Below are 12,770 nucleotides of genomic sequence, written 5' to 3'. Positions count from 1 at the left end.
CTGTTCATTTTTTAAGATGCCCAGATTTCGTATTGTTCAAACACACATGCTCTACAAACAATTTGTTCAGTTGATACAATCACAGGGTCCTGAGGCGACATTCGTCCTCCTCAGTTTACGAAGAAGATTACGGGATTAAGAGATTAAAGTAAAGACAGGCATAGGAAAACACAAGGATATTCACTGGGGAAGTGATAAGTGTCCATGAAATCTTCACAATTTATGTTCAGAGATTACAGTAAAGACAGGTGTAAGAAATTATAGAAGTATTAATTTGGGGAACTAGTAAATGTCTATGAAATCTTCACAATTTATGTTCTTCTGCCACGGCTTCAGGCGGTCCCTCTGTTCGGGGTCCCTGACTTCCCGCAACAGCCTGTCTTTTGTGGGGAGGGAGAAAGAGATTATGAAGGAGCATCACAGGCATATCCTCAGGCAGATCAGCTTTAGTAAAAAGAATGTATGGAAATTGAGTACCTGGAAATACGGTGATCTGCAAATACCATTTTGAATGCCACAGGGGTTAATGGACGAGCTGTGAATATTGAATGAAACACCCTGATAAACTGGGTCAGGAAGCGGATGATCAGAAGCTGCCACCATTCACGTTTTATTATTTATTATTGATTGTCTCACTTTAGAGGAAAACTCCAAAGATGGTCAAATACAGTGACTTTTCATTGATTTCTCAGAAAAGTGCTAAGTCGGCAGAATAAAGTAAGCTATGTGTCTAATTTTTATTATTTAGAGATGTTTTGCTTACTTTTTGAACATAGAAATTTGGTGTTTGCTGAAAGCAAACTGGTTCACATTTTCTTTTCTTTTTTTTTTTTTTTCAGGGATAAGTAATAGGAGGGCTGGTTTTTGGCAAAATTATGAGATAGCAATTTGATTTTTGGTGATTTCTCACATCTTCCTTCAGCATATGCCTCTTTTTCATTTTTCAGATTCTTCAGTCCTTCACCTCTTGAGTTGCTACAATGATCTACCTACCCCCGAACCCCAACCTCCTCATCTTCACCTTGTCTCTGACATCTCAATTTTAAGGGAATTCCTAAAGAATTCAAAACCTTCAAGACACAAAAGAATGCAAGATACAAAAGAGTAGTGACAGACAATGAGAAATGTTCTTTTGGAGTAAAAAGTTACTTCTTGAAATGTAGATAGGTAGACAATACTACTTATTTTTTCTTCCATGGTCAGGTCTGGGGCACTGGGAAGGATAAGTAAAGGATAGCGTAGTTCCTGTGTGCTGGACCAGTGTTTATTATGTGGGCCAAGTAGTATTTTGTAAGCCAAATGACCTTCTTAGACTGAGTTCCAAGACTAGGCTATTTAGATCGGATCCACGTGATATAAATATTGCATATCATATGAAACTGAAGACAGTGACCAGATACTGACCTCCCAGGACGTGGCGCCGATAGATTAATGAATGGATGAAGTTTGGGTTTCTGACAGCATTTTGGCTTTTAGAAAAAGTTGTGAGTAATGGTAGTGACAAGCAAGTAAAGGACTGTTGTATCTAAGTCTAAATAAACAAAAAGATAGGAGCAGACTGAATATAAATAGATGAAGGTTTTTTTTTCTTAGTGCCAAGATAAAGCACATAGCAAAGCAGAGTCTTTATTTATAATGATTATAGAGTCGAGTTTGAGTTCATTGCTCTTGAGAAGAATAAGCAAATCTGTGTATTTTTAAACATCTTCCATGCTAAATTTGATTTTTAACGAAATCATGTGCATCAGTTTAAAGAGAAACAATATTCTCGAATCCATAGAACTTCAATTTTTGACATGAAGAATGTGGTTTAACAAGATACTATCCTGCAATTTTTTAAATGGAGTCAGTTTCTTCTTCAAAAAGCAAAACCATTCTTAACTCTATAAGAACATGATAAACTGTTGTATTTCCATTCCAAGGAAAGTTATTCCAGCACAGCAAGCTGCAGCCATCATGATAAATCGTTGAGCCAATCACCAGAGTGTTTCTATATTGCTCATGAAGCCTTAGCATATTTTATATCCTACACAGTGTAGTGGAGAAAATTAAGCCTTGCAACAGCTAGGGACTTATGCCAGGGTAATTTCCTTAAATTATTTTTTTAATTTATTATAAAAGTTATTAATACATAGGTTATAGAACTTCTGCCATAAAAAGGCCTGAGGAGATTCTCAATTTTTTATTTTTTTTTAAATCTAGAGGTCTAGAGATTGGTCAAAGATCACATCATGAGTTAGTCCCAGAGCTGTCTCCTAGTCCACTGCTCCTGCCACTTTTCCAGGCACCCTCCTGAGACGGTCTGCTTGTCTGTATGCACATACATAAAGAAGTACTGGGAAAAGTAGGAAATAACACTCAAAGCCCTTCATTTGTATTTCCAGAGCCTGTCAGAGAGAATTTGTCAACCCAAGTAAAGTCTTTAGAGACATCAGAATATTTATTCTTCACTCTGATGATCAAATTTAGACCTGTCTGAGATTTAAGACGTTTGGTGAACTATAGCATCAGTGATATTTCCTCTTAAATTTTAAGAGAGGTATGCCAAAGAAATGCTGGGACACAGGACAGATTCACTGGGCAGGATCTGGGTATAGAGACACACAAAGCAGTCTGGAGAGCTGAATGTGGTAAACATTTGCAAATTTGAAAATCTTGTTTATACCAATAGGTGCTCTGATTGAAGTCAGGGGTGAGTGTTCTGGAGCTCTGTTTACTTGTCTTTCTCTTTCCTCTGAGCAGCTGCTGCTTCAAAGATCCCTGGGCTTATAGAAAAGCACCTCTTGGAAACCATGGGGCTAGGAAATTGACTTGCAACGGAATCATTTATTTGAGATTACAGACATACCACTTTCTTTCTTTAGTTCAACAAACATTTACATAGAGTGATCTTTTATGCAAATTTATGATGTGCTACTTTTCACTCTAAGATAATGTTAAGTGAGCTGATTCCTCAATAATAATTTATTTTTCCATACCAGTTATTGGAGGAATGTCTATGGCCATACCACTCTGAATACGCTTGATGTTGGCTCATTTGGGAAACTAGGCAGGGTTGGGCCTGGTTATTACTTGGATGGGAGGTAGTCGGCTATACATTATGAGATGTTTTCATGTAATTGACTCACTTGATCTTCGTAACAATTCTTTAAAACAGATATTTTAAATATTCATTTCTCAGGTGAAGCAGCAGGGCCTCAGAAAAATTGAGTTGTCCCAAGACTGCATAAGTAGTCACTGGGGAAACCAATATCTCAACCTAGGCTTCTGACCATAAGTCTGGGCATTTTAGACTGTTTTCTTTCTAACCTATGTGGGTTTGCCCATTGTCTTTGGTACAATTTGAGAAAATGCTAGTATAGCCTGTAGTCACAGAGTGAATCAAATCCAGATTTGGTTTATAAAGTACAGAAAACCGTGACCTCGGTTTCACTTGCACTTACTAACTAAGCTAACTGGCTGAGGGGAATTAAAATCTCCACAGTAATTATCACTGAAGCTTAAGCATGCTTAATTATAAACTGGAATCCTGGGTTGTTTTCATTACTGTCTGCTTCAGGATTCACTGTTCTTATTGAAGCATAGTCATGTCTATGAGTCCTCTAAGCAGAGCTATCTCTAGATAGTAAAAGAATTTTCCCTAAACTTTCATCTCTATTTTTTGTGCTAATGTCAGGGCAATGACTTAGGGAGGTGGGTGATGGGAAGAAGGAAGTCATCCTGCCAACAAATGCACAAAAGGACTTATACAAATATAATCAATCCACAATTTTGCCATTTTATGCCAAAAGGGATAGAATTTCTCTCATTTCACCCTCAAGCTGCAATTTTCTGACATCATTTTAAAATCACTGCTCCTAATACTCATTTCATCAAACTTTATCTCATCATAATAACTGAGATGTGGAGACAGAAAAGTAAGCTCATACTGATTTTCTTCCCTAACCCTGTCCCTCTCAGGAAAGTCGCTGCTAATAGGCACCAGCACAAGCCTTTTATATGTTCTTATACAATGCACAGCTGTGCATTAAGCACACAGAGAGGCACACAACACAAAACCAGTCACCTGGTGATCAAAGAAGAATCAAGGGCAGGGGAAAAGTCGCAATAAGATTTTTGGCTGTTTCTTCTTAGGACAGTGTTTTTGTCTTGACTGTAATGTAAGATTAGAGATTTGTTGGCTCTAGTTTACAAGTCTGGCCACACTTAGAGAATCCTTTCCATGTGGGGATCATTTTGATCTGATAGGCAGCCACATACTTGTCTTATTTGTCTGGGAGTCCAGTCATCTCACCTCTTTAATTTCCACTCAAACTTTCCCACCATATGGTTAGGAGTTTGAAAATATTCGATATGGTCAGACCTCCAAGGTTTCTACAATATGAATGTTTAATTGGCTCTGAAATTCTCTACCCTGGGAATCAGTTGCTATCAGCCAGAATCTCCCGAGGTCACTTCATACCATAGCAGACCACCTCTGATCTTCTCACTCGATGGTATTTTGGCAGGGTATTCAGACTTCCTTTCGTTTCTTAGTTCTCCTTGAAGTTTGATGCCAATTAGATGCCCCCACCATGACAATTTCCTCATGGTCACATCTCCAGGTGTTGGGAACAAGTGTGTCTCGTGCTATATTTGAGTATGACCCAAACGCATATTTTCTTTCTTCCCAGGCAAGCCTGGAAGCATTTTAGCCATCTTTTCTGCACATATTTTTGAGGAGATCCTGATGAGAGAGTACAAGTTGTGGTTTTCATGTTGAATTTATTGCCTTTCTCATTAAATAGTAGTAAGAAATGGAGTCTTGTAGAGTCTGTCCAGAGTTTCTGGTGCAGCTTTTGATGTTTTCTGGTTTATAGCCTGGTATGGATTTCCTGTATTCAGCAGACATCTGATCCTTTTTCCCACCACCCTCCTGTCTTTTAAACACAGGAAAGTTAAATTCCTGGGATGGCAGAATACAGTAGCTGATACAAAACTGTGGTATTTTAATCCTATCACACAGTTAATTGTTAAGTCCTTGGTTGTGGGACATACACTGTCAATGTTAAAAGGCCTCAGAATTGGGAATACCACTGTCATTCATTCAGCATGTATTTTTTTAAGCCTCCCTTTGGAGGGACGATGCTGGACTAGGCAACAAACTAGATTCTGTTAATTTATTTCAAATATTTTATCTTGAGAAAAGGAAAAATGTTTCAAAGAAAATAAGAAAGCACTTGAATTTATTTTTAGCTATTGGTGTTTTCAAAAAACGACCACACTAATTGATGTATGTACCGAGTAAATCTATTTGTGGGATCTCACTATGGCCCCAGTTACTAAACAGAGATAGCGAATTAATATCATCACATCTTCTCAAGTCTTTATCTGAGAGGCATGGTTTGTCTTTGCAAATGGAAAAAGCAATATTAATTAACATGATGTATCTCCCTAGGAATGATGTATGATGTGGAGTCCCACCCTTGTATCTTGAATGCTTTGCCTGGTTCTCTATCTCCTACCTCTTAGAATTTGAGGATGGTTTTTATAAAAAAATACATAGGATATAATTAGGAAACTACTGATTCTTCCTGGTAATGTTAGTGTTTAGCGGCTGAGATAATAAAAAACAAGATAATTCAAAATCATTTATTAATTTTTGCAACCAATCATATGCATACAGTCACATAACACATAATGACGTTTCCATCAACGGTGAACCACATATACTGTGGTGGTTCCATAAAATTATAATGGATCTGAAAAATTTGTATCACCTAATGATGTCGTAGCTGTTGCCATGTCATAGTGCAGCACATTACTTCTGTGTTTGTAGTGGTGCTGATATAAACAAATCTGTGCAGCCAGTTATATCAAAGTCTAGCACATACAGTTATGTATAGTACATAGTTCTTGATCATGATAATAAATGACTATGTTACTGGTTGATTTATTGTACTATACTTTTAATCATTATTTTAGAGTATACTTCTTCTACTTATAAAAAAAAGTTATCTGTAAAACAGCTTCAGGCAGGTCCTTCAGGAGCGTTCCGGAAGAAGGCATTGTTGCCACAGGAGATAGCAACTCCATGTATGTCATTGCCCTTGAAGATCTTCCAGTGGGACAAAATGTGGAGGCAGAAGACATTGATATTGTAGGCCTAGGCCAATGTGTTTGTGTCTTAGTTTAAATAAAGTTTAAAACATTAAAAACAATTGTTTTAAAAATAGAAACAAGCTTTCAGAATGATAATATGAAGAAAAAATATTTTACTACAAAAGAATTAAAAAGTTAAAAAAATTAAAAAGTTTATAAAGTAAAAAGGTTTCAGTAAGCTGAGGTTAATTTGTTATTGAGTAAAGCCTTTTTTTTTTTTTTGAGACGGAGTCTCGCTCTGTCGCCCAGGCTGGAGTGCAGTGGCCGGATCTCAGCTCACTGCAAGCTCCGCCTCCCGAGTTCACGCCATTCTCCTGCCTCAGCCTCCCGAGTAGTTGGGACTATAGGCGCCCGCCACCATGCCCGGCTAATTTTTTGTATTTTTAGTAGAGACGGGGTTTCACCGTGTTAGCCAGGATGGTCTCGATCTCCTGACCTCGTGATCCGCCCGTTTCGGCCTCCCAAAGTGCTGGGATTACAGGCTTGAGCCACTGCGCCCAGCCTAGTAAAGCATTTTTTAAATACATTTAATGTAGGCGAAGTATACAGTGTTTAAAAAGTCTACAGTAGTGGTACAATAATGTGCTAGTCCTTCCCATTCACTCACCACTTATTCACTGACCCACCCAGACCAGCTTCCAGTCCTGCAAGTTCCATTCATAGTAAGTGCTCTATACAGGTGTACCATTTTTTATCTTTTAAAAGATAGTTTCACTGTATTTTTTCTATATTTAGATATGTTTTGATACACAAATACTTACCATTATGTTACAGTTGCCCACAGTATTCAGTACAGTAACATGCTGTGTAGGTTTTATAACCTAGGAGCAATAGGTCACACCTTATAGCCTAGGTGTGTAGCAGACTGTACCATCCAGGTTTGTGAAGTCACTCTGTGATGTTTGTACAGTGACGAAATGACTAATGAAGCATTTCTCAGAACATTTCCCTGTCATTAAGCAATGCACGACTGTATTTATAAAATCAGATATATCTTCACTGATTTGCTTTATTTAGGAGAATGTTAAAATGTTTTCCCAAAATCACCTAAGGCTTGGAGATTATCTTACACAAGTATCGGAGATTACAAATGTATTTTGAATATCTATAGTAGATATTACATTCTGTATTTTTTCATATTTGTTGATTTACATAATTATTTTCATTTCTGCTACCGTGAAAACAAGAATGAGTTTAGCATGCTGTTCATAAGGTGTGAAAGGTATACTGGCTAGGTTGGAGTCACCTCTCCAGATCTGTCTCTTTCTATTCACACCTACTTCACCTGGCTCTGGCCCCTAGAAACTTCATAGGTATAGACTAGTCAGACTCTGGTGCCTCTAGCTTCTGGATGCTTTTGGTCATATTTCTGGGCATTTTTCCCGAGTTTACTTTCAGTGGCTGGCTCTCTTTCAAAGGTGACCATCTGACATGACGAGTTTCCTCTTGGGTTGTGGTCATCTCACTCCTCTTCCACCGTGCTTAGGAGTATCAACAGATCCTTAGGTACTATGAGCCTTCAAGTGACCTACTTACTGCCTCTTCCCTCACATACTTCCACACATTATATATCATCTTGTTGTAAATACAGCATCCTCAGACCCTTCTGCCTTCAGTGTGCCATCTGTTTCCTGTAAAGACCCTGTTGTTTTTTTTTGTTTTTTTTTTGTTTGTTTTTTGTTAAAGAAAAGATACAGAGCTCAGGGTGCAGGGTAGCTGTGGATTACTTTCATTTGTAAACAATGAGGGAACCAATAGAGAAGGAAGAAGAATAGAAAATTGTAGCTTACCTTTGGATTTGTTATATATAGATATATAAAAAATACATCTATAATATATATATGTATACCTAGTGTTTACTCAGTTTTGTACATAGCTCAAAATTTCAGTTAATTTACTAGTGTACAAATATGGGTGAAGAATAGTGGTTTAGATCCGCCCCATGGGTAAGATGCAATCCTTTTTTTTTTTTTTTTTTTTTCCCTTGACGAAGTTTTGCTCTTTTTGCCCAGGCTAGAGTACAATGGCGTGATCTTGGCTCACTGCAACCTCTGCCTCTGGGGTTCACACGATTCTCCTGCCTCAGCTTCCGTAGTAGCTGGGATTACAGGTGCCCACCACCATGGCCTGCTACTTTTTTGTGTTTTTGGTAGAGATGGGGTTTCACCATATTGGCCAGGCTGGTCTCAAACTCCTGACCTCAGGTGATCCACCAGCCTCGGCCTCCCAAGTGCTGGGATTACAGGCAAGAGGCAATTTTTTATTCCTGAGATTCTATATGTTTCTTCCAACTGCCCCTGAGATGATTCTTTATTATCCATAGTGATTGTGCTGATGGAATTTCTGAGGATGACTAATAATTCTGTCAGAGCTGACTCCAGTTAGAGCCTTTTCTTTGGCAAATGTCTTTTCTTTGGCAAGTGACTAAAAGTATTGTTATGTCTGTTATTCATTGTGGACTATAGTATTCTAAACCTTAGTATTCTAGGTGGGCATTTGGAATGAGGAATGGCAAAAAGCTTTTCTACTCACTCAGGACTTTCATATATAGGATACAGGACAGGATAGGTGAAACGATAACTCTGCTTTTTTAGCATTTGTTTTGAAATAATTTTAGATTCACTAAAAGTTACAAAAATAGTAGAGTACTCTTGTGCACCGTTTACCAGCTTCCCCCATGATAGCATCTTTGCATAACCAGAATTTTATATTTTATTATTAATAAATTTTTTATAGAATAGATTTATTGATTTATTTCTGTTCTCTGTGTTTTAGTTTGTTCATGAGCTAATATCAAAGAAGCTCCACCTTTCTATTTTTATTTTGGGAAACAAATTTAGGATGCTTTTTAAGAGGGAACAAATAGTATAATAAATAGATTCATTTTGTTAGAAAGTATTAGCTGGGCGGATGGTGAAAGGCTGCTTTTCATGTAGAATTTTTAGCAATGACAACAAAATACTGACTTTTTTTATTCCATGGCAGAACAATTGGTTGTGATTTGTTACATACCAGAAATGCTTTCCCTAGCAGTGCCAAAGTATATCTGGGGAAGGCTCTGTAGTTTATAGGCAGCCTTTGTTTAAAAAAAGAGAGAGATGGAAAGAACTCCTTTTTCTTTCCAATTTTTTATTTATTATAGCTAGCACATTTTTCTGTTTATAAATTTATTTCCAATGTCTGTCTCCCAAAAAGTAAAATCTGATAGAGTACGTTTGGATATTTTATTTTCCTTTTCAGATGTATAGTCTGGAAAGACCTCTTTGACATTAAAAGATCCTTTAAGGCTTCAAATTGCCAAGAGCTGAAAATTCAGAGTAATAATATTTATGCTAAACTTGACTTTTGAGTACTCTGTAATGATTATTGTCTCTTCTGATGTCCAATTCCATATGAAATATTATACTTTTGTAAGATAATTTGTATTATAGCTATAGAATGATCATATTTTCATTCAGATAGCCCTGCCCTCAAAATGTGGCCGTGGTCTACCAAATCCTGTGTATTCAAACACCTCTGTCAGAGTCTGCATTCGGTGAGGAGATGAAAGCAAGTGGAAATAACCTGCTCTCTGTAGCGTTCATTAAGCTCTAAAGAGGTAGACCATTGGTCTTTTAAAAGATTATTATGTATTAGCTGCTTTTCACTGAGGTCAAGTCTACTGAGGCCGAGGCGGGTGGATCACGAGGTCAGGAGATCGAGACCATCCTGGCTAACATGGTGAAACCCCATCTCTACTAAAAATACAAAAAACTAGCTGGGCGTGGTGGCGGGCGCCTGTAGTCCCAACTACTCGGAGGCTGAGGCAGGAGAATGTCGTGAACCCGGGAGGCGGAGCTTGCAGTGAGCCGAGATCGCGCCACTGCACTCCAGCCTGGGTGACACAGCGCGAGACTCCGTCTCAAAAAAAAAAAAAAAAGAAGGAGACACATCAGCTAAAAACTAGTAACTTTATAAATGACCCATTTGCCAGTTTCCAATCATTATTTGAAATATTTGGATTTAAAATTGGAGAGACAAATGAAATTTTAAGTTTCCATAAAAAATGGTTATTAATTGCAATGAATTTTCAAGGTTCTATTTCTATAATATAAAGCAAATTTATACTATATTAAATTGTACATTTATTGTAGTACTTTCAAGCACTGAGTATTAATAGCCCTGGGGAAGACTGCAGCTCTTTTTACTATGCTCAGTAACAAGTCAAGGCTTGGGTTGTATGTCTGTTTACCTCCAATTTGAAATTCTTTCTACAACAATCTTTCTGCCAAAGAGGAGAATTTAAAGATGGAACCGAAGTACAAGGAACATGTTCAATTTTGGTGAATACTTGGTTCACTTAACGTGAACCCTAATCCTAGGATCTAGAAAGGGACTTGCCACTCAATGGTGTGTTCTTAGGGAGCTGTGTATGTCATAAGGAACATGACCGAACTTCCTTTTCATCAGCTTTCTCTTCATTAATCCTCTTATGGTTTTTGCTTGCTGAGATTGATACTACTTATGTTGTAAATAAAGAGGTATTTTTAATAAGGCAAACCTCTTAGGTACCTACCTGTGGTCATTTTTTAGATGAGTTCATAATGACCCTCATACTTGTGTATTCTCTGGGCTGTAGTGAAATTAGCACATACTGTTAATGACCTGAGGAGAGCTGTGCAAGGATAGTTGTGCATCCTCTTTTATGGTCACAAACTTTATTCCTAACCTAGCTATGTACTACTGGTTATAAAGAAGACTGGGCAACAAAAAATAAATCCATCACCACTACAAAGGAAAATCCTTGGGATTTAAAGATTTAAATTGGGATATAAAAGGCATGAGACATGGTTTGTATCATCTTGGAGTTCATAATCCAATGAGTTGGAAGTAAGCACAGAATTACAATGTAGTTTGTTAATGATATGATTAGACTGTGTACTATATCTTTTTCTAAGGGTGAGGTTTGGTTCAGGGAGAGCTACCAGGTGGAGGTAACCTAAAATGTGAGTTCTGGAAAGAAAAGTAAGAGGGCTTCAGGGTGGGCAGACTGGGGAGTGTTTGGGGATGTGAGGTGCAGCACAGTAGAGTCAGAATAGATGGTAGTTAGGTGAGATACCATTATGAGCAACCGTGTGTCTGAGCTTTGCAGTTCTCACACACCTTCATTTCAGCCCATTCTATAGGCAAGCAAAATATCATTCCTATTTAACAAGTAAGAAAAGTAAGCCCAGAAATGTTGAGTGATTGCACAAAATCTTATAACTGCTACAGTCAGGGTTTGAATCCAGGTCTGGTGACTCTACATTCTGTCCTTTTAGTATGCCATTTTGTTCACGTCCCTCTAAAGTGATAGTGAGAGTTGGACTATCTTTTCACTAATAAAAATGTACCAGTTTTCTTTCTGAGACTATGCATTTTTTTAGATGTACTACGTGCTGTTTCACTTTGTATCCTCAACCATGCTTAGCATGTGCTTGACTTGTAGTAGTAGATGGCCAATCATTGTTTTGAACTGAATTGAATTGATGTATGGGTATTGTAAAACTTCACTGAATGAATGAAAGTCTTGGCCAGGACTTTTCACTTTTTGCTCTCCTTACTTAGTTCTCTTCTGGTCTGTTCTTACCTTCACAGGTGTCAACTCGCACTAGAACTTCATTCCTAGATCCTAAACTCGGAACTTCAGCTTCTCACCCTCTAATCAGACTCTCCTTTGCATGTGGTAGAGGGTTCCTTTTCAGATACGTTTATGTAGAAACTATGCCACACGTTTAGGTTTTTTTCCCTTCATATTCTTCGCTCCAAACAAAATCTTAACAAAGAAAATTATGCCTTTGTCTTGGCAAATGGTGTTTGTTATCAGTTTTCTTAAAACACTAGCAGAAGGCATAGGCACTCGGCTTCCTATGAAGACCTTGGAGTGATTGTATGCTATTTCTCACACTTGGTCTTGGCTAGGGTGGTGATGACATTTTTGTTTTTAGTGGATTTTTTGTTTGGTTTTGTTTTGTTTTGTTTTTGAAACAGAGTCTAGCTCTGTCACCAGGCTGGAGTGCAGTGGCACGATCTTGGCTCACTGCAACCTCCGACCCCCTGGTTTAAGCGATTATCCTGCCTCAGCCTCCCGAGTTTTGGTGGTCTTTTTTTTTTACCTCTACTTGAAATTGATGAAAAAGGAAACTATACAGTTTGTCTGGAAAGGAAATTAGAGATCATTTGATGCTGACCTGATGTTAAATGAGGACAGGGCTGAATTTAAGCAACAGAACTTGTTTGTACTGACTACTCTCCACTTTCCAGCCTTTGAATTGTGTTGACATTCACAGGAGCTGTGTGAGGCCAATTTTGTGTCAGAAAATCTGAATTTCCAAAAAAATCTATGGAAGTAATTATATGACTGTAATGGTTCATCTTCCCCACTGTAATGTGAGAGACAGATCCTAAAGGACAAGCTGTATCAGTCATCACTGGAAAAGCCTGTCCTGTGTTGGAGTGGCCCCATATCGAGGGTTTCTAGTGTTTCTAGTGGGGAATCCACCATTTCTCTTGGCAGCCCTTCCAATTCTCTGTCCATCACAGCTTTTTCCAGATGATGAGGCTTGTTTTCTGCAGCTGTGTTTGGCCAGATGGTCATGGGTCATTCTCCC

General features: G+C 38.1%; 1 protein-coding gene across 12 annotated transcripts in view; it reads left to right on the top strand.

Annotated features, from left to right (window-relative positions):
• The window catches only part of LOC110743440, a 167,289-nt gene that overhangs the window by 100,061 nt on the left and 54,458 nt on the right, over positions 1-12,770 (top strand). The gene's annotated exons all lie outside the window — the stretch shown is intronic.

The sequence above is a fragment of the Papio anubis genome, chromosome 5 (assembly GCF_008728515.1).
Source record: "Papio anubis isolate 15944 chromosome 5, Panubis1.0, whole genome shotgun sequence".
Classification (NCBI taxonomy): Eukaryota; Metazoa; Chordata; class Mammalia; order Primates; family Cercopithecidae; genus Papio; species Papio anubis.
The sequence above is the reverse complement of the archived record's forward strand: the minus strand, read 5'-3'. Positions and strand labels throughout refer to the sequence as shown.